Source organism: Pygocentrus nattereri, chromosome 10, assembly GCF_015220715.1.
Source record: "Pygocentrus nattereri isolate fPygNat1 chromosome 10, fPygNat1.pri, whole genome shotgun sequence".
Taxonomy (NCBI): Eukaryota; Metazoa; Chordata; class Actinopteri; order Characiformes; family Serrasalmidae; genus Pygocentrus; species Pygocentrus nattereri.
Window position 1 is genome coordinate 24,025,363 of NC_051220.1, and position 23,933 is coordinate 24,049,295.

Consider the following 23,933-nt stretch of genomic DNA (forward strand, 5'->3'; position numbering starts at 1 on the left):
TTGGAATAAAACATGCTGGCACAACTGCTTCACTTAGAAAGATGTTCGTTTGGAAAGATGCAAAAGATGTAAGCAAAATATAGTGAACAACTTATCACAAGGTGCATCGAGATTTAGCTTGTGCAGTATACAGCGGTGCAGGAGGAAACATTGATTTTGGCAGCCTGGCTGTGAGAGATCAGGTGAGTCAGTTACTTACGTAGCACTCTTCATTAAAAACTCATTATGTACTTTCAGAAATGACAGTTCGAAAGTTTGCTTCTCCTACGCAAGGGTGAATTTTATTTTAGTGTACCCACAGCCACTGTAAATAACCTAGTATTTATTAACATTTGTCTGCGTAAGACCTCACAGGACCTGCCATTTTGTTAGCAGCAGCTGTTCTTCAATATTCTGGTAAACAAGAGCCATACAGGTACAGAGTTTATATAATACACTCTAATAAACAAAGCGCTTGAGTATTTAAAATGCCTCCTAAAAAGTCAGCTTTTCAGAAGTCTGAAATCATATTTTATGTTAATACTAAATATACAAACTTCAATTCCAAAAAAGTTGGGATAGTATGTGAAATGAAAATGAAAACAGAAAGCAGTGATTTCACGTTGACCTGTATTTCAAACAAAACAAAGTCAAGTAATTTATAACATTTTATTAAATCAACTTCATTGTTTTTTGTAAATATGAGGGGATTCTGAAATTGGCACCTGTAATACATTCCAAGCATTCAAGATGAGGCTATTTAAGGCTAAAAACATCACAAATAGGTGATGCAATCAAGCTTGCATACAACAAGCATGTTGCTTTTTCGAACAACAAACCCAGTGTTTACTAACCAGTGACTTAAAGTCTCTGCTGAATCAGAAGAAAATGCTGAAGAGGGTACAAAAAGAGCTTAAAACCTCAATTAAGAAAGTCAAACAGGAGTACAGGTACAAGCTGGAAAATAATCTAGAGCTGAATAATGCTTGTGATGTCTGGAAAGGCATCACTGGCTTCAACCAACAGATTCATTGTTAAATTCATTGCTAATCAGGTGAAGATTGAACTGAAAAACTCAAGCAGAGCAAAGCAGTGGGACCTGATGGCACTGAACCCAGGGAGCTGAAACTGGCAGAGCAGCTGTGTGGAATTCTTCAGCACATCTTCAATCTGAGCTGCAGCCTGAAGGGAGTCCCAGATATGTTGAAAACAGCTTGTGTGGTTCCTGTCCCCAAGAAAAGTTAACTGACAGCATTGAATGATTATCGATGGGTTGCACTTAATGAAGCCACTTGAAAGGCTGATGCTAGCTCATCTGAGACCTCTGGTCAAAACAGCTCTTGACCCTCTGCAGTTTGCATACCAGCATGGCATTGGAGTGGATGATTCTGTTATCTACCTGCTGGACAGAACGTACTCTCAATGGGACACATCAGGCAGCACTGTGAGGATTATGTTCTTTGATTTCTCCAGTGCATTCAACACCATACCTCCTGTACTGTTAGGGGAGAAACTACGGCTGATGCAGGTGGATGAATCCATCATCTCGTGGACAATGGACTATCTGACTTGAAGACCTCAATATATGTGACTGCAGGGCTGTGACTCAGACATGGCTGTGTGCAGTGTTGGGGCACCCCAGGGGACTGCATTAGATCCATTCCTGTTCAACCTGTACACCTCTGACTTCAGGTACAACACAGAGTCATATCACCTGCAGAAATTCTTGGATGACAAGGCCATTGTGGGGTGGACAAGGAATGGACAGGATAAGGCATACAGGTAGCTGGTAAGGACTTTTTTGACTGGTGTAAGCTCATAGATCAGTAAGACTAAGGATATGGTGCTGGACTTTAGGAAGCCCAAACCTGCCTTGTCACCAGTCACTATCGATGGAGTTGATGTGGAGGTGGTTGGGACATACAAATATCTGGTTGTGCACTTGGACAACAAGCTGGACTCTCATAGTGTACAAGAGAGGCCAAAGCCGCCTCTACTTCCTGAGGAAGCTGAGGTCTTTTGGGTTGTGCATTAAGCTCCTATTGACATTCTATCAGTCTGTTGTAGTGAGTGCTCTATTCTATGCTGTTATGTGCTGGGGCAGCAGTATTAACAAAAGTGCTCTAAACAAAATAAACAAACTTATTAGGAAGACTGACTCTGTTGTAGCTGGAATCCTTGAGGTTGTGGCAGAATAGGGGACACTCAACAAACTGTTAGCCCTGTTGGACAACACCTCACACCCTCTGCATGCTACACTGGATAAACAGAGAAGCACATTCAGTGGCCATCTGTTACAGCTATGCTGTTTTAAAGAGCGCTGTGAGAATATATTCTTACCCACTGCTATAAGGCTCTACAACGTACTGATCTCCTGCTATCTGAACTGTGCTGAACCACACAACTGCATCTCCTTTCTGATCAATACACACTGTGCAATATATAACAACAATGACTGTATAATAACTGTGTAAGAACTTTCACTATGCACTTTACGTTACACTATAATATACACTATAATATATATATATATATATATATATATATATATATATATATATATATATATATATATATATATATATACACTAAAATATAATGCAACTTAGAGTTAGTTATGTCTATAATGTGTGCTTTTAGTTTGCCTATTACCATGCATTGTCTGCTGTCTTGTAAATACAACAAATCTGTCTCATATGCCATGTAAATATGTAAATAGACATACTTTTGTTTTATTTCTCTTGTACTTTAACTTATGTCTAGATTTATTTCTATTTTGTATTTCTCTGCATAGTACAACCCCAATTCCAATGAAGTTGGGACGTTATGTAAAACATGATTACAAATGTAATACAATGATTTGCAAATCCTTTTCAACCTATATTAAATTGAATACACTACAAAGACAAGATATTTAATGTTCAAACGGATAAACTTTATTGGTTTTTGCAAATGAACACTCATTTTGAATTTGATGCCTGCAACATGTTCCAAAGAAGTTGCGACAGGGGCATGTTTACCACTGGGTTACATCACCTTTCCTTTTAACAACACTCAATAAGCGTTTGGGAACTGAGGACACTAATTGTTGAAGCTTTGTAGGTGGAATTCTTTCCCATTCTTGCTTGATTTACAACTTCAGTTGCTCAACAGTCCAGAGTCTCCGTTGTCGTATTTTGCGCTTCATAATGCGCCACACATTTTCAATGGGAGACAGGTCTGGACTGCAGGCAGGCCAGTCTAGTACCCACACTCTTTTACTCCGAAGCCACGCTGTTGTAACACGTGCAGAATGTGGCTTGGCATTATCTTACTGAAATAAGCAGGGACGTCCCTGAAGAAGACGTTGCTTGGATGGCAGCATATGTTACTCCAAAACCTGTATGTACCTTTCAGCATTAATGGTGCCTTCACAGATGTGCAAGTTACCCATGCCACGGGCACTAACACACCCCCATACCATCAGAGATGCTGGCTTTTGAACTTTGCGCTGATAACAATCCGGACAGTCCTTTTCCTCTTTGGCCCGACACGACATCCATGATTTCCAAAAAGCTTTCGCTTTGCATGGCAGAGTTTTAACTTGCACTTGTAGACGGAGCGACAAACTGTGTTCACTAACAATGGTTTTCTGAAGTGTTCCTGAGCCCATGTGGTAATATCCATTACAGAATGATGTCGGTTTTTAATACAGTGCCGCCTGAGGGATCGAAGGTCATGGGCATTCAGTGTTGGTTTTCTGCCTTGCCACTTACTTGCAGAGATTTCTCCAGATTCTCTGAATCTCTTGATGATATTATGGACTGTAGATGATGAAATCCCTAAATTCCTTGCAATTGCATGTTGAGAAACGTTGTTCTTAAACTGTTGGACTATTTGCTCACGCAGTTGATCGCAAAGTGGTGAACCTCGCCCCTTCCTTGCTTGTGAACGACTGAGCCTTTCAGGGATGCTCCCTTTATACCCAATCATGACACTCACCTGTTTCCAATTAACCTGTTCACCTGTGGAATGTTCCAAACAGGTGTTTTTTGAGCATTCCTCAACTTTCCCAGTCTTTTGTTGCCCCTGTCCCAACTTCTTTGGAACGTGTTGCAGGCATCAAATTCAAAATGAATACTTGCAAAAAACAATAAAGTTTATCCGTTTGAACATTAAATATCTTGTCTTTGTAGTGTATTCAATTGAATATAGATTGAAAAGGATTTGCAAATCATCGTATTCTGTTTCTATTTATGTTTTACACAACGTCCCAACTTCATTGGAATTGGAGTTATACATGTTTATGCATTCATTTCACAATGAGCACAAGACTTTTGAAAAACATTACTGTTAAAAAATAATATTTAAAAGTGTTCCGTTAATCAGAGATGGAGATGAAGTTTCTGCTCAGCAAGACAATAGTGATGATGCCGATATTGAAAATAATCATCTTTTAAAATCTTTGTTTACAAATGTGTTTTCATTAGTTATTTTAGCTGCATTACTGAACATAGCTGAGTTCATGCTCCAGTGCAAGTGAGAAAACTGTAACATTTTATTTCAAGTGGTCCTTTTTAAATGAAACAAATACTCAATGGATTCTCAGTAATATGTCAAAAACATATGAGGGTTAGGATTAGGTTTTGGAATGAGGTTAACATAAGCGTTAGGATTAGGATCAGGGTTGGGGTTAGGTTTTGGGTAAGTCTACTTAAGTCCTGTATGAACAGTACGTCTACAAGATACGTATTTACTTCAATCTATTGAGATGCTTCACTACTGCTACTTCACTGATATGTTGTTGATGTCTTACTGATAAACTGTTAAACGTTTATTAATTAATCATCTACAAAGAACCACTCAAAATTAAGTGTTACCAAGAAAACTCAAATACTTGGCACATGACTTTTATGTTTGGTACCAATTTTTAGCAATTTAGAGGGGCATTTCAAAGCCTAGTGTAGAGACCCCATCTATCAGCCACAAGCGAAAAATAATCTAAACTAACGGTAAATAAATGAAAGCACTTTACTCGGCCAACTTAATCCTTTTATGTGTAGATTAATGTCCAAGACTCATTTGACATTCAAAGAATTATTTTCAAACAGCATTTTTTGTTCACTTTGATGCCAATACTGCTAGAATGATTAGCATCCCCCAATATCAGCAGCTGTCAGTCACTTTGGTTTTTCCATAAATCATCTTTCTTTTCATCTGTTTTTATGATTAAACCTTTTGTTGAAAACAGAGATCAATAAACTTCTAACTGAAAATTTCCACAAGAATGTTTGAGAAATCAATTTAATGCAGGCCAAAATGCAGTCTATTTGTATTAGCATTTCTCATACTGTCATACCATTTTTGGAATTTTGGTTTGTATGTATAAGACTTATTCTCAATTTTGCCGTTCACATTTTTGTGCTTTTCCTGCTATGACTCCCTTTATTAAGTAATTATCAAGCTCTTTGTGAGTTGAGTCGGGTATGTTAGATCAGGGCTACTGGTGTAATCATTAGTGCTAAATATAAACTCAAATATGTAACTTGGAGCTAATCTGCATTCAGCTATTACTGAAGATGTAGCTTACGAAGCTCTTAAGCTCGACAGATGAGAAAGGAAAAAAAAGTGTAAAAGCCTAAAGAGAACTAAATTCTCCCGAACATCTTGTCTTGATCAGAATTGACAGTATAGTGCGTGCTTCCATGACTTTGGGATTGAAAAAGAGAATGACGGAGGGAAAAAATAGAAGGCGCATCCCAATAAACAGTCTCATCACATTCGATACGGAGTATTAGAGCCTGCGAATAACCTTCTACAAATAGGCCAGCTTTAATCTTAATCTTTTATGAGATGTCAAGCTCCTCGGGGCTAAGAGTAGTTTTTTTTGCCACCGCTCTAGTGTGAAATAAGAAAGTGTAATGCCTCGGATGGAAAATCATCTCCGAATCTCATTGCATGTGGCGAGAAGCGTTCTCCTTAAAATAGCCCTTCTGTCTGGACCAGGGAGGCATCTGTACTGACAAAGGCTTCGAAGGAAACAGGAGTGCTCTCAAAGAAACTTCTCTGCTATAGAGCATATGCGTTTTTTTTAATGAGCTCCTGTGAGCATAACCATTACACCATGCTAATCAATTTTAGACATGGTCTCACCCAAAGGAATTAGACACTCTTCGCTTTGTGGAGTCTGCTTCTGTTATGCGTCGGCTCCCTTTTCAATCGGTCACTGATGACTGTGTGGCACCTGGCTGGCGTTCCTCCTGGACAAAGAGTTGTTTTCAGTTATTCCATATACGCTTAGGAGCATGCTTTCCGAGGACATCTTCACCTGCTGTGCTGAAGAGCACACAAAGAGGAGGCTTTTTGATCTCCATTATGTGCTGCCGAAGTTAAGGCCCCCTCAGACTGAATCTTTTGTCTCTATTTCACCTGTGATAGCATGCTGCACAGCATACAAATTTTCAGTTCTTTTCTTTTTTTTTCATTTTTGGGCCAGGAGATTTCTCTGACATCTAGCAAGACACAGACAGTGTCAGTGAGATGATTGCTCACACTGCAGATGTGTGGTTTGATAGCAGGATTGAGATTGCCTTCAATGTCCCAGCAGAAGTACTACAGCTCAGCCTACATGTTTGATGCTGGCCTTCTACAGAAGGTGCGCAAGAGTGAAAGAGGATGAACAACATATCACCGTCTAGCAGCACACAGAGCTGGACCTTTCCAGTACTTGCAGCCCAAGGCCAATTAACCTCAGCTTTTCTCCCAGACTGAGCAGCTTAGTGTGGAAGAGCTGGATTCCCAGAGTTTGTCTGTGTTGTTCCCACATGTCCAAAGACCAAGAAGAGATTCTGATGCCACTGCCCTTAGCTATTTACTTCAGCCTCTTCTTTTAGACACAACGGATGTGGACAGTGGATAATTACTCACTGTACATAATCATGCCGGCCTGGTAATGAAAAGGCTAATGTGGTGTATGATACATTTATAGATGGGGCAGCTTGAAGGTCATTCTCTTCATATCACACATTCCAGTGCAATGTTGTGACTGTGATTAACCTCATGAGCATCTTTATTTCTCCATGTGTTCTAAGGCTTATTAGTGAAGAACTACACAAAAAGCAATTATTATTAATAGTGGGATCATCTGTTTCAGGCTAGAGCACTTTTCTAATATCCTTTGGCAATATTCTTCTCATTTTCTTGCAGCTATCAATAAAATATATGCTCAGAGGAAAACAAATCTGGCCTCAGACTGCCTCAGGCTCTGTAAACAGAAGAAAAAGCAAATAATGTAGACCACCAACATTCAACCAGTCAGGAAGGCCTAGCATCAAGGAGGGGCATGGTTCCAGATACGGCCAGGTGCTTAGGGAACTGTAAAACACGACCCAATAACCAGACAGAGTATAGTGTATTGTTTTCTACACATGTCCAAAGGCAAGCACAAATAAAAAAATATCAGCTTGGGTTAAAAAAGGTGCTGCGTCATTGTTGTCAGTGAATTTGGTAAAATATTGTCTTGCATCCCTCTGGCACAGAGTCCTTGGAGAACTCCAGTTCCCAGAACTTCCTTGCTGATCACATGACTACCACACCACTATCCACAGCCAATCGTTGTTCCCCTTCACCTGAATAATAATATGAAACACCTGTCTTGTTTGTTATATGACTTGTTATATATAGTATTTAAAGCCCAGGTTTTAGTTAAGTCATTGTGAGATACTGCTTTTTTCATTTGAGTAACTGAGCAGGTATTCCTGTATGCATTTGTCTTCCTGTGTATCAGACTGTGTTTTTGGACTTGCGCGTTTGGATTGTGTTTGCCTGTTTTTTGCTTGTTTTTGATTTGGCCTGTGTCTGTTTTTTATAGAATATAAAACCCGAATTACCACTTCTAACACCTATCTATGTAATGTACACTGCTCAAAAAAATAAAGGGAACACTTAAACAACACAATATAACACCAAGTAAATCAAACTTCTGTGAAATCAAACTGTCCACTTAGGAAGCAACACTGATTGACAATCGATTTCACATGCTGTTGTGCAAATGGAATAGACAACAGGTGGAAATTATTGGCAATTAGCAAGACACACTCAATAAAGGAGTGGTTCTGCAGGTGGGGACCACAGACCACTTCTCAGTACCTTTCTGCTTTCTGGCTGATGTTTTGGTCACTTTTGAATGTTGGTGGTGCTTTCACACTCGTGGTAGCATGAGACGGACTCTTCAACCCACACAAGTGGCTCAGGTAGTGCAGCTCATCCAGGATGGCACATCAATGCGAGCTGTGGCAAGAAGGTTTGCTGTGTCTGTCAGCGTAGTGTCCAGAGGCTGGAGGCGCTACCAGGAGACAGGCCAGTATACCAGGAGTCGTGGAGGAGGCCGTAGGAGGGCAACAACCCAGCAGCAGGACTACCTCCGCCTTTGTGGAAGGAGGAACAGGAGCAGCACTGCCAGAGCCCTGCAAAATGACCTCCAGCAAGCCACAAATGTGCATGTATCTGCACAAACAGTTAGAAACCGACTCCATGAGGATGGTATGAGGGCCCGACGTCCACAGATGGGGGTTGTGCTCACAGCCCAACACCGTGCAGGACGCTTGGCATTTGCCAGAGAACACCAGGATTGGCAAATTCGCCACTGGTGCCCTGTGCTCTTCACAGATGAAAGCAGGTTCACACTGAGCACATGTGACAGACGTGACAGAGTCTGGAGATGCCATGGAGAGCGATCTGCTGCCTGCAACATCCTTCAGCATGACCGGTTTGGCAGTGGGTCAGTAATGGTGTGGGGTGGCATTTTTATGGAGGGCCGCACAGCCCTCCATGTGATCGCCAGTGGTAGCCTGACTGTCATTAGGTACCGAGATGAGATCCTCTTGTGACCCCTTGTGAGACCATATGCTGGTGCGGTTGGCCCTGGGTTCCTCCTAATGCAGGACAATGCTAGACCTCATGTGGCTGGAGTGTGTCAGCAGTTCCTGCAAGATGAAGGCATTGAAGCTATGGACTGGCCCGCCTGTTCCCCAGACCTGAATCCAATTGAGCACATCTGGGACATCATGTCTCGCTCCATCCACCAACGCCACGTTGCACCACAGACTGTCCAGGAGTTGACGGATGCTTTAGTCCAGGTCTGGGAGGAGATCCCTCAGGAGACCATCCGCCACCTCATCAGGAGCATACCCAGGCGTTGTAGGCAGGTCATACAGGCACGTGGAGGCCACACACAATACTGAGCCTCATTTTGACTTGTTTTAAGGACATCACATTAAAGTTGGATCAGCCTGTTGTGTGTTTTTCTACTTTAATTTTGTGTGTGACTCCAAATCCAGGCCTCCATTGGTTAATACATTTGATTTCCATTGATGATTTTTGTGTGATTTTGTTGTCAGCACATTCAACTTTGTGCAGAACAAAGTATTCAATGAAAATATTACATTCATTCAGATCTAGGATGTGTTATTTGAGCGTTCCCTTTGAAACGCAGTTTGAACGGAGTCTGTACGTTAAGCGGTTTGGGCTGTATTAATTGCAGAATAGTGTGGAAGAAGAAGTATGAGAGATAACAATAGAGTGCTTTTTCAATTAAATTAGAGAGAACACTGAAGGAAAGTAGTTTGTTTGGCTCTTGATTGTCAAAACAGCTTCAGCTCATCTCTGCCTAAATTAGTGACCTTATTTTTACAGTATAAGAGTGAGGAAAGGAAGTCTGAACTTGCTGACAGGTCCATGAAGGTTAATCAAGGAACCCTAGCCATAGGACTGTTGTGTATGGCTAAATAAGGACATATAGCATTTGTGGGGCATTGCGCTTTTGTTTAACCTTTTCCTCTTTCAATAAGCCTGACGTGAGCAGAGTCTTAGCTTTTTTATCTCGCGTTCCTATAGGACTCTCCTGAGCCCTGTCAAAGGGTAATGCTGATCAAACAAAGTTCACTGTGCAAAAAAGAGGTCAGCTCTCTGAAGTTTCTCCCCTTCATCACAAAGATATTCGATGCACAGAAGGGAAAAAAGGGGCCTCGCATAAAAGAGGCAGCATTAAAAGGGTGATCATGCTGTAAATCTCGGCCTTTACTTCATCGTCGCAGCACTCCGGGTCCAGGAAGAGACAGCTGGTTCCTCTTTGAAAAGTAGACCATGGGATGAGCTTACTGCATTTGTCAGTATTCTCACACACAAGCAAGACGACACAGACAAACTGGAGTTTGTTGAAGCTGGAGGTCCAGGGCCTCACACTGAGACTGAAATGACCCTTTTTGAGATACCTAGCACTCAGATTCTCTGCTAAACCTCAGTCACACATAGGCTACAAGGTTCACCAAGTGAAGCAGATAAGACCTAAACACTTAAAACACTATCATTTCCCTCTGGTCTCTAGTGTTTTACGCAGTCATTTATTATCTTCTGCTCCTTCAGACTATCTGGTGCTGCAAAGTGTGGCCGTTATTTATCAAGCAGTTAATAGACACCAAATAGCGGCAGCTCAAATCACAAGACAAAGGACTTGGGAGGAAATTAATGCTGTCTCTGCTACAACCACGGAAAGTTACAAGAAAAATTAGGGTGCAGAAGAAGAAATGCATTTACAACACTTCTGTAAATGCCAGCGCAACAATGTCACAAACCCTAAATTCCAGGTAGGGCATGTACATCGTAATTTGTTAAATGCTCAACATTCCTTTTCAAATGTCATCCTATAAAGGTAAACTTGCTTACTGTAATCCTTGGTGACAAAAGCAAAGTTATGCTGCTTTGCTCTACCTCTAGTCAAGCAGAGTTGATAAGGTACATTGGGCCTCAGTGCTCTTTGACAAAGTCATTTGATGAAGACAGATGGTGGAACGCAGTGCCAGCCTGGTTGCCGAAACCCCATTAAAACCATTTTTTTTCACTCCTAAGCAGCGTATTGTGATGTATGGGAGCACAGGCCTTAAGGCAATCACCCACTGGACTGCCCTTGAACCTCTATGCATGGGTCTGGACTCATTCATGCTGTTCTTCAGTCCTCTGAGATGCTGGAAAGCCCTGCCCTTGTCATCGACGCTCCCAAGAATTGTCCTTACCAAGCTGAGAACAGACCATGCATATTAATACATATAGAAGAAGCTCTTTCTCAGCAGGATGACACTGTCTCAAGTACACTGCAAAGATGGAACTGCTATCTCCTATTTCCTAGGAGATATACTTAGATATATATCATGGATGAGGATATATATAAAGACAAGGGTTATTCACATTATATGTGCAATAGTGCTGTATTTTTATAGCAAGATTCCTCAAATACAAACATACCTACAGCAAATAGATATTGTCTTCTCATATTAGCAGCAGCATGCGTAATTCAAGGTGAGTTCATCCCTGAGGATACTTGCCAGCATCATCTCTGTGCTCATGCACAGCGCAAGAATGAAACAATGTACTGTGCTTACATAAACATTATTCTTTTATTACCGACAGCTACTTCGAATCCCTGCATACTTGTCAATATTTGCATCCCAGACCAGCAGCAAAATTCCCTTTGCACGCAGATGACATTTACTAATCAGTTTTTAATGGCACGAAGGCATGAAATCATGAGATCAGTGCCTGAAATGGTTACAGCCGGACTTTAACGAGAGGGGTTTCATTAGGGTTTAATCATTTTTTCATGATGTGTATATATAACCTGCGCATGAATATTTCACCTGTATCATCTCGAGCTGGAGGCACTTTCTGCGTTCATATTTCTGATTCTTTTAATAGAGAGCGACAGTTCTAGTTCAGGATAATTCATGGTACAAAGCAGAGACATCGTCAGAGAGTGCCGTAGCCTTCTTAAAGGCTGCATTATTGAAACCCTTAAGAATCCAACCTACCATTGATGAATTATGGAGCTCTACTAAAACTTGAATTTTGCAACTTTTCACATCTCAGAGATCTGATGCTATCAAATGTGAGGCATCTCTTCTTCTATTTCCCCCTGAGTGATTGTCTCCTCGAAGAGAGGGGAAGTATTATGTTCCCTTTAATATAATTTCAGATACCTTTTTGTAGCTCATCTTAGCCACAGTTCGTGGGTGGGGGGGTGGGGGGTTGAAGGAGCATGCAGCAGTGCTGTGGAAGCCAGGTTTTATTTCCCCTGTTTCACAGCTATGCACCGTGGCTCTGAAACGATGAAATGAAGCCACAGAACATGAACGTTTGAAGGATCGCAGCCCGCCGCATGTGTCACTGTCTGATCGTATGTCAACTCATGTGGCATTTGTGGTGGGATGGCGTGGTGTGTGTTTGCTCTCTTCTCAGTGCTTCCCACTGTGGCTGTGATGTAGCTTGTGCGCGTTTAGGAGCAGTAGTATGTAGCATGGTGTTCATCAGTCAGGTTGTACTCTGCGCTGTAGTGCTCAGCATGAGGCCTGTGGCTCTGTGTAAGCGGAGGGAAGGAAAAGATGGAGGAGGGGTGGATTCTCCGTGACACACGCACCGGAAGGGGGGAGATAAATATGCCCCCCGTAGTTTTTTCTCTAATTAAAATGTTTACTTCACTCTGGGATGCAGCTTTATCACATAGCAGACAAATGCAGCCTGTAAAACAACAGCACTGCGTATGTTTATGTCTAATAATCTCAAAGCTGAATAATAAATGATGTTTTCTGCTATCTGATAGATTGAGGCATCTACAGAGCTCCTGAGGAAAAAGTCAACCAAAGGATTGACGTCTTTGTGTTAATTAAGATGTATTGTACCTAGGGGTGGGCGATATGGCTCTAAAATAATATCACGATATTTCAGGCTATTTTTGCGACAACGCTATTTTTGCCGATATGACAAAACACTTAATAACATTTTATTAATTTCAAAAACATGCTATTGCAACAAAATAAATGTTAACGTTTTATTTAATATAAATGTTTCAAATATTCAGTAGACACAAAAAATGATTCCGATTGAGGTATTAGTCTGATTATTAACGGATTATTATGCATGTAAACATGGCTATCGGCTGTTGAGCACTCTTCGCGGCATTAGCCACGTTTAATAGAGTACGGAATGGAATACGTCCAAGTAAACACCTCAGTCGGAACAGTCTAGTCCGATTGAGGCCATTCGGAATACAATTTCTGTCCGATTGAACATGGTGAGTAATCCTCTAAATACTCTGATAAATAGAATAATATCCGTGTAAATGACTGAATCCGATTACACTCCAATCGGAGCGTGCAAGTACATTCTGCGCATGCGTGTCGCGTCACAGCGAAAGGTTTATACCGTTCAACATGGCGGAGCAGAAACTGGTCTGTAGAGGAGACGAGGCTTATGCTCTGAGCTTTAAAAGACGGCGGTGGGATGGACGTCCAGTTTGTCTCTAGCTCAGTTTGTGTCTCGACGTCTTCTTCTCGACATAATTTTAAAGCCATTAAAAACACAAGCACGCCAACTGGACCTCACGTGATGGTCACTGTCATGGTAACGTTTACTTTAAGCGCTGCTCCACGCATGCGCGTCATTTTGCATCGGATTACTTGTAGTGTGCATGTAAACGAAGATTTTCCATCAGACTGTTGAACAGAGTGAGCATATAAACACCTCAGTCTGAATCTGTAATCCGATTGTACTCAATCGGATTGGCAAAAGTCTTCGCGTGTCAACACAGCCATTCTTGATTTTCCTCATACTCAGCTGAGTGCTTCTGCTTGAGGTGGTGAAACAGATTAGTTGTGTTTCCCCCTATTGTTGTTACAGGCTTCTTGCATATCTTGCATATTACTGTGATCTGTTGTACATGCGAGATTTTATAACCAAACCATCTCCACTCTCCATCTCTCAAGTCGCTCCCCTTTTGGGAAGAAACTCCACCACAGAGCTGCTTTGCGCCTTTGATCCAAAATGACTCACGCAACGAGCGTACGCCATGCGCATGACGTCATTGCGTCAACAAGTCAGAATATCGCTGTTATCACAATATGGATTTTTTTATCGTTTAGAAAGTTATACCGGTATTATCGCGAACTATACGATACGGTACAGCCCTAATTGCGGATCACTGCATGTATAGACCACGTTGAAAATGTGGAAATGTATAGCATTTCTAACCTATTTGAAATGACATTGTGGCCTTCTTAGGGAAAGGGTGGCCCTAGCATGTGGCCCTAGCATATGGCAGAATGTGTCAAACGCCAACCCTAACATCTTGACCAGGTGGAAAAAAGCTTTCTCACACTCAAACACTTAGGCTGAAGCATGAAGTAATAGTCAAAAAGAATAGTGTTAAAAAATGAAGGGAAAAAGATGAACCCTTCACAGTTCTTCTTCCAAAAAAAGGGAAGGAGAAGAAAGGCTGAGAAATACCATCAGACACTGCTAGACTTTGTATTTCTTTTTTTTTTTCATTTGTTACCTAGATTTTACCTCTTCATGCCACTCAGAATTCTGTAACTCTGTTACAAGGTGGCCACTCGCAGTACAAAGGGGAGGAAGGAACAGTGAACAGCGTATTTTTCGGCCAGAACGCACTCAGCCTCGGCTATGTTACCTTCTTTAAGCTAATTAGCTAGTGGGTCAACCTTTTTTGGAGATGTGTAAACATAATGAACATAAATTTTGTGAACAATTACTTTGTCTGGCTGTGCAATTTGGGTAAAACTGAGATATACTGATTTCACTTTTACTGCTCTAGAAGTTGCAAAGAAGCCACAGTTCAGTAGAGCATGATGTGCCCCTTCCAAAGAGCCCTGGAACACTTTGCTAGCCTTCAGGGAGATAGAAATATGCATCCCAGCATCTCGCAAATTTCTATTAGACTTAATTGCATACTAGATGGCCTTGCTCACCTGTGGTGGAGGTCTGGAAAGCCAGAGGAGTTTAGAGCTCTGAAACTCGGCAAAAATAATTAATAGTTAATTTTTATTTAAAGTTCAAACAGGATTATAGAGCATTATGCCCGACACATGACTTTATTGTAGTCTGTGGGAAACCAGAGCTAATGATGTTCAATATTTGATCTTTGAAGCGTTCTTGCTTGTTGGAGAAATGTTAGAACAAAGCCAAACTCTACATAGAGTGTGACATGGCCTTTCTGACTAACTCTGGATCGTCCTAGCCTCCACAAAACTGGAGATACTGACCCTGAAATCACCAGGCTCCCCATCTGTCGTCATCTCTGAGGCATTCATGTTATTAGTGTCATAATCATGTGATGAGCAACTAGTCAACATCACGCTTAAAGCAACGTCATGGCGGAGCGGTTAAGCTGAAAATGGCCAAATCGGCTAGTCTGTGCAACCCCTAGTTGCTGTTAGAAGTGTAGCCTTTATACTACTAATTCACAAGCTAACAAAGTAACTTATATCAGTAACCTATATCTATATAATGGAAGGAGTTTGCTACCTTAAACCCACTGTAACCAAAAAGAACTGAATGTTATGGTCTTAAAATATTAAGCATTTTAAAATATTTTCTTGTTATGGTTCATAAACTGCTTTTTCTGGCATTTTTTAGGCTTTTAAAAGGAAAATGTATTCAGTCAGCCATGATTTCTGGGCAGATTCTGCTGCTGAAGTCGGCATTTGTGTTTCTGCCCTCCCTCCTCCAAACCCTCATTCAATAAACTTAACTTGAGCTTATAAAATAGAGGAACAAACCGTATGATGGCATTGAGGATTCCCCTGAAGAGAAACGGCAAGGCTAAGTGGACGAAGGCACTTAAAACCAGTACTGAAATGGGTGATAACAGTAGTTATTGGTTTTGCTGGTTAATCTGGCTGCTTCTGTCTGATAATCAGGCTCATTTCTTTCTACATTCAGAGCTCATATAACTCTCATGATGTCAATGGGTTGCTTTTCTGTCTTTTTTCCCTCTCAAGCTTTCTTCCCCTTGCTGAGAATTACCGTGCTTGAAATGTAATTTGTTACCATACAGCTAGTTTCCTTATGTCTTTTAGGTAGTTTCTGAGTGACATTTATCACAGATAACATATTTGTGAAGTGTTTCAAATGCTGTTAGCTCACTTGGTCTCAGCGGTGAACTGTGAAATTCCTTCAAAGTTTCTCACTGCACACGCTTTTTTTGTCAGTCTGTGCTCACGTTGCCCTGGGGATGACATCACTTCCCTCTCATGTGCATCTGCCCTTCCTCTGCTCCCTGTCTGCTGTCACAGTTGAGGAAAGCGTTAGATCACGTTGAGCTGTCTGTTCCATTTTTTCCCTTCTGTTCTACCATTCACGCTCTCCAAACAGAATAATGCATCCTAAGCCACCATAAGCACCCCATTCTCTTTATCCGCTGCTTCTTGGGCAGCTGTATTCCCAGAGCACTGCACTTTTTATTTAGAGACTGCAGCCAGCCAGTAGTGTGCTTCCTTAGCCTCCTCTTTCTTAAATCCTCAGTGTAGTACAGCATTAATTCAGCTGTCATCTCCTATTTTGTCCTCAATCAAGACAAATGACACTTTGGAGAACAGGTCGCAAGAAGCCTTCAGTGAAATTTACCTTCATTTTGAACAGGCAATAGGAGTTTGTAAATTAAATTTAAACAGAGCACCATAATAAAGAGATTTAGGAGCAGGGAGTATATCATATTAATTCTATTAGTCTTTTCTGTTTAATAAACTATTGGTGAGCATGAAACAGATCTGTGATCATAAATAGGGAAAGATCAGCATGTTTTTATCATCTAAGTCAAATTTGAGGCATATTCATTTTAACAAGAAAGTTTCATACACAAGTTCTCAAACAGAAATCATGTCCAAACATTTACTTTAATTGTAATGTGGTTTACCCTAACAATCTACCTAGCTGTGCTACGTGACTTTAATAGGCCACTAGCATTGCCACAGTAGTAATATAGCTGAGTAATAATACCATTATTATCTGTTCTCAGGGGATGTTTGAACTTTGGAACCAATGAACAATAACAAATAAATAACACTCAGTTAAGTCATCCTGGAAAGATCAATTAGATCCTCAACCAAGAGATTTTATTTAAACATATACAGCAGTGGCTTTTAACTTGTGGGCTGTGATGGTACTGCAGTTTTTTTTAAGCGCAAACATTTGTTACAATGCACATTTAAACAAACATCATTTTAAATGTGACAGATATAGCTGATTATTTGCAAAAGTAAAATATTATATTTATACTGAGCTATGTTTATTTTCAGGTAAAATACAAGCTAGTTATGTTTCATTTTCAGTGCAAGCAGAAGCAAAACGAAGGAAATACAACACCAAAGATGGCTTCACTTACATGGGAACTGAAAACAAGTAATTACTGCTCTGTGCTGTGTGCTCAGGGGTCTTTTCAAATGAACTTTGAAACCCAACAATTTACACTGTGGAATGGGACAGAAACAGCCAGATGTTTGTGGTAAAAACAAGAAATGAGGCTTTCTTTGAAGAGGCTTGACAATATTCATATAATGACAAATACAATAAGCAGTATCAGGCAACCAGATTCAAAAGAGCAAAGACAAAAAGGCAAAGTCAGGAAATCCAAAAAAACAGACAGGAAAATACAAAGGCAGTATAATGGACAGAAACGCTCAGTAGCTTTACAGAGAGAAGCAATACCTTACAAAGAACCTGTACTAAAGTCTGAGCTTTAACATAACAGGTGACACACTGCTACCTGTAAATTTATATCTAAACGTGTTGAACTGAGCTAAAACTCAGTTCGCGGTTTTTCTTTCTTCAGCCTGTCTTCTAGCACTTCGTAGCTGCCAAATCACGTTCTTATTAACGAGTCAGGAAAACACACTCTGATCAATTAAGCCCCAGGAAGCTTTTACAGTCATTTGTATGTTTCTTCTGTTTTTGTTTCCATAAAAATGTACAAGCATAAAATGATTGAGAAACACTAAGCAATAACTGCATTACCCCACCTCTCCCTGGAAAACTAATGATGTCCAAATAATACTTTTTTTAATTGACCTCTCTGCAGTTTCTACAAATCTACTCTACAAAATCTACCTATACACATTGCTATGTTCTGAGCTGTTAATGTCACCGAACATGTGTCTCTAATGTACAGGTTAGCTGAAGTTAGCAAGCTGAAGTTAGCTATAACATTGCCAGTTGCCATTATAACATCTGCATATTGAATATAGCCTTACACGTTACATTGCATAGAAATACAGTTATTGAAGGAGAAAGACATATAACTCACAGGTGAAACTTCAGCTGCCTCTTATGCTATGTAGAATATAGTATGTAGTACAGTGAAGCGCAAACAGTGGGCAACATTTCTCTTTTCATTAATTGACTGTTCTATTACATCAGAGGATGAACAGAACACTATATCCCATTTTATTTGCTGGTGTGAAGACATTACTCTCTCTAAGAGTGGTTAGTACACTATGAAAGTACAACCCCAATTCCAATGAAGTTGGGACGTTGTGTAAAACATAAATAAAAACAGAATACGATGATTTGCAAATCCTTTTCAACCTATATTCAATTGAATACAATACAAAGACAAGATATTTAATGTTCAAACGGATAAACTTTATTGTTTTTTGCAAATATTCACTAATTTTGAATTTGATGCCTGCAACACGTTCTGAAGAAGTTGGGACAGGGGCAACAAAAGACTGGGAAAGTTGAGGAATGCTCAAAAAACACCTGTTTGGAACATTCCACAGGTGAACAGGTTAATTAGAAACAGGTGTCATGATTGGGTATAAAGGGAGCATCCCTGAAAGGCTTGGTTATTCACAAGCATTCAATAAGCATTTGGGAACTGAGGACACTAATTGTTGAAGCTTTGTAGGTGGAATTCTTTCCCATTCTTGCTTGATGTACAACTTCAGTTGCTCAACAGTCCGGGGTCTCCGTTGTCGCATTTTGCGCTTCATAATGCGCCACACATTTTCAATGGGAGACAGGTCTGGACTGCAGGCAGGCCAGTCTAGTACACGCACTCTTTTACTACGAAGCCACACTGTTGTAACATGTGCAGAATGTGGCTTGATATTGTCTTGCTGAAATAAGCAGGGACGTCCCTGAAAAAGACGTTGCTTGGATGGCAGCATATGTTGCTCCAAAACCTGTATGTACCTTTCAGCATTAATGGTGCCTTCACAGATGTTCAAGTTACCCATGCCATGGGCACTAACACACCCCCATACCATCAGAGATGCTGGCTTTTGAACTTTGCGCTGATAACAATCCGGACAGACCTTGTCCATAATTTCCAAAAACAATTTGAAATGTGGACTCGTCAGATCACAGGACACTTTTCCACTTTGCGTCAGTCCATCTCAGATGAGCTCGGGCCCAGATAAGCCGGCAGCGTTTCTGGGTGTTGTTGATATATGGCTTTCACTTTCAGTTTTAACTTGCACTTGTAGATGGAGCGATGAACTGTGTTCACTGACAGTGGTTTTCTGAAGTGTTCCTGAGCCCATGTGATAATATCTGTTACAGAATGATGTCGGCTTTTAATGCAGTGCCGCCTGAGGGATCGAAGGTCACGGGCACTCAATGTTGGTTTTCTGCCTTGCCGCTTACTTGTAGAGATTTCTCCAGATTCTCTGAATCTTTTGATGATATTATGGACTGTAGATGATGAAATCCCTAAATTCCTAGCAATTGCACATTGAGAAACGTTGTTCTTAAACTGTTGGACTATTTGCTCACGTAGTTGTTCACAAAGTGGTGAACCTCGCCCCATCCTTGCTTGTGAGCGACTGAGCCTTTCAGGGATGCTCCCTTTATACCCAGTCATGACACTCACCTGTTTCCAATTAACCTGTTCACCTGTGGAATGTTCCAAACAGGTGTTTTTTGAGCATTCCTCAACTTTCCCAGTCTTTTGTTGCCCCTGTCCCAACGTCTTTGAAATGTGTTGCAGGCACCAAATTCAAAATGAGTGAATATTTGCAAAAACCAATAAAGTTTATCAGTTTGAACATTAAATATCTTGTCTTTGTAGTGTATTCAATTGAACATAGGTTGAAAAAGATTTGCAAATCACCGTATTCTGTTTTTATTTTTGTTTTACACAACGTCCCAACTTCATTGGAATTGGGGTTGTACACTATTTGAGAAAGATGGCGAGTGCGGTCAGAGAGGATTATGTATGATCTTTGGTGTGGTACCTATCTGGAGATGTTACACACATACTTTATCTCAGTCCCAATCAAATCTCTTACAAATGGCATTTCAGAACCTCCAAAAACTTAAATAATGCTTTAGTTTAATCATCTATGTAAAATGGTTGTACATTTACTCTCTTTCATAATGATGTTAGAGAATTGCAAAGGCCTCACTGAAGTCAAGGCTCCAAATATCTGCCAGCCTCTTCCAGAAAGCCTTGCTGCTCCAATTTTGGTAATATCTTTTACACAGCTTTATATAATTATAAATGTAAAATTCACGGTCAAAACAAAAAAATTTAAAAGCCTTCTAACTTTAAGACTCATGCATTAATAACAGAAAATGAAGTTGTCTTTGTTCCTCTTTAAAACGCTGCCTTTGATTTGTGCAGGAGAACAACAACGTGCAAAGTTGCTGTCAAGGCGAGCTAGTGGGTGGACCACACAGAACGAGAGGTCTTGGAGCATTTAGAAGGGAAGCCGGGTAAATCATATTCACTTTAAGGCAGTCTGCTTGGCTGCTGATGGAGGCTTGGTGTTCAGTGGGAGGGACTACCTGCAGTGAGCTGTTGCAAATCACAGTCATCACTCCCAGCTCTGGAGGAGATGCCAAACGGGCTGCCTTTGCAAGCTAATCCTCTACACAAGTTTTACACTTGTCGCTCCATAGATGGTAGGAAAATCCTGTTTGTACTGCTAAAAGAAATTGCTTGTGTATTCCATACAAGCAAAAATCAATAGGTTATTAGATTTTAGGTTGGAATTTAAATCTGCTACATAGCATTGAGTCTCCAGTTTAAAATGCTACACTAATGAGGAAGGCTGTGTTGTTGTAGCCACAGTGCTAACATTATCTTGATTACATGTACAACATTTATTTGGATGCCAAGAAAGTAATTCATACATATGCATAACTGAAGTGTGATTTTTCGGATGGTGAAAATGAGAGTATGTTATTCACTTTCTGTTTGGTTTTTGAGAACTTTCGCAGGTGACATCAAATCACTTAACTAACTCCTGCCTCTGTGGTTGGCATAGCAACAGCAAAGCTTGACCCATCAGCTGTGTCCCACACAGCTCATACTTTTTGCTAAATGCCAGAAGGTTGATAGTTTGTTCTCTGCTTTGCCAGGTATGTTGCTAACATCTCAAAAAGCAACTCCAAATGTTTAATAATTTAAAACAAAGAAACTTTATAACAAATAAAACAAAGGGCAAGAGTTGAAATATTCACAATTCTGCCCTGTTTCTAGGTCACTATTCAAATTTAAGCAAATTTATGACATCAACTATGTTGAGGCATGTTGAGGCACAAAAAGGTCAAATTTATTTTTGAGTCTTATATCTGGCACTGAAGTTTTTCACTAAATGAAAAACTTTGTATTCAATTAGAAAGGAATGCGAAATAAAAGCATCTCTCCTAGTGGTCTCAGACTTTTTGACCCCATAGTATATGTGAAAGTATACATAAACTGCAGAATAAGGGTGTGTCATTTACCCATTTTGTGAATAACAACAAATATCTTTGTTACTTTGTTACTTTGTTATCTTTGCCATGGATAGAGCTGCCCACTGCTCTGGGCAAGTGTGCTCATTGCCCCGTAGTGTGTGTGTTCACTAGCATGCATATATGTGGGTGTTTCACTGCACGGATGGGTTAAATGCAGCAGTCTAATTTCACAGTGTGCAAACACAGTGACAAATGCTTGTTAATTCATTTGGTAAAATATATATATAATGTGTGTGTATTTTCTATTATTATCAGGCACTCACCATATAGTATTGGGTACTCACCACACAGCATCAGGTGCTCACCACCTAGTGTCGGGTACTCACAATATGGTATCGCTGCTCACCACATAGTATTGGTGCTAACATGACACTGCAAATAGCTGTGGTAATCAGATAGTTACAAAGAAAAAGGATATTTACAAAGAAAAGAAAATACATACTTACAGATTATGCTAGGTCAGTTAGCAATCTATAGATAGCTAACATTACATACTTGGCTAATGTTAAATAACTTTGCCACTAATTGAATATAAACAAGTTCCATTTTTTTGGACAAACATTAATGCAGCTCAGCTAGCTCTTTTAACATTAAAATACTGGAAATCTGTAAAACAATCAGTGGCGATGACAATTCTCTGCACTTCTGGAAACTCCACTAAATAAAACATCCTAAACCAGCATAGAATGCAGGTGGTCTTGCATACCAGGTTGACCAGCACACCAGCATCAAACACCACATAGGCTGGTTTGCTGGTGACCAGCTATATAGGTCTATGCTTTTTTTTATCAGGGAAAGCTGATTATACTATATGTTTTGACTATTATTACAAAAAATACTATGGTAGCCATACAATAATAACACAATATAGTATAGTAGAAATGACCAGAATTGTTTGCAGTGCAATTAAATATGGTGTGGTGGGTTCTCCACGTGGTTGGTCTGATTTGGGATATTTTGATGAGGCCTGTTTGGCTTGCTAATGTATCATTTAATGCACCTGGTCAGACCAATGCCAAATGTTGACTAAAATCCATTAGTAGCCAATTAAGTGCTGTCTAAATGTCCTGGTTCAGCATGTGGAAAAATGCTGCATATTTCCTGATAGCTGGAAAAAAAGAAGACAGCAAAAACCATGAACTTGGTAAATGTTTTAAATCTCTGTTTTGGTAGTGTGTGCCAACATACTCCCTTGAGAGTCTTATCGTAGTGCAGGCACTCACCTAGCGCAGAGAGAAGAGCAATGAGATGACAAAATGAAACCATACACCCATACTCTGTCACTGAAGGCAGGGAGCTCACCCAGCCTTACTCGTTTATAATAATGGCTCTTCACCTGCGCTCCCCCTCAATAACATACAACACTGCTGTAGCTGTAAGCCGAGCTCCACTGTAAGTAAACATAATTCAGCCCATCTGGCCTTCATTCAGCATGGCTGGCACCCTCCCTGAAATCGAGACATAAAATGGTCTGTATCAGTGTTCGACTACTGTTGGCAAACTCTCCTCACCGACAACTAGGACTAGGCTGCTTCCCTAGAGATATCATTATGTATTTTTGTTTAGGCAGAAAACTAGGAGAATGGTTGATATGGGAATCGGACACTGGTTTGAAAATGCAATTATGTCGCATTGAAGTAGGCCTATTTAGAAATGCCTTTCAAGCTTGTGACTAATGGACGTATACAGATACGGTAAGAAACAAACATTTGGTAATTCTCCAATGATTTTCTCATTTGAGTCAGAAGAAGTTAAGTTAAATTGCATGTAAATTGTGTTTGCTGCTCTTTCAACATTGTCAAGGTAAACAGATGGCTGTGCTGTTTGATGATACAAGAGAGAGTGGAACGCTATTGCTTATAGTTTTGGAGAGTTTGCCTCCGATAAGTGGAGGTGATGACTTTGATCTACAGGAGATTTTTCAGATGTGAGCTTAGAAAAATGAAGGGCAAGAGTTAAAAAGGCAGCACAAGCATCTGTGACTGTGAATAAAAGTGTTGAAAGTGAATTCAGCCATTTGTATTTTCCACTGTCAAGGAACTTCGCCTTGCTGTGTTTGTTTTCTAGACTATTATAGATGAATAATCAGTAGCTTCAGCACATGGCCATATAACTTACAGTAAAAAAAGAACTTGAAGTGTTGAAATGAGCTCACAGGTCATTTTTTTAGTTATTTCTCTCATTGGTTTGCGCTTAGTTATATCAGATTTGGCTTACAGCATAATGAGATAATATACTTCGGTTTTACTAAATATTACATAATGTACTATATTTTAGCTTTTTTTTAAACTGACTACAACCTGAAGTGTTAGTTGAGTATTATTTATATAAACTACAATACGAAACAGGCCTTCTCTCATAAAGTCAAAGGTGCCAAAAGGGTTCTCTGG

The 23,933-nt window shown here is 40.2% G+C and overlaps 1 pseudogene; it reads left to right on the plus strand.

Annotated features, from left to right (window-relative positions):
* Positions 1 to 1,591: 1,591 nt before the first annotated feature.
* LOC108425587 overlaps positions 1,592 to 23,933 on the plus strand; it is a 58,979-nt pseudogene continuing 36,637 nt past the window's right edge.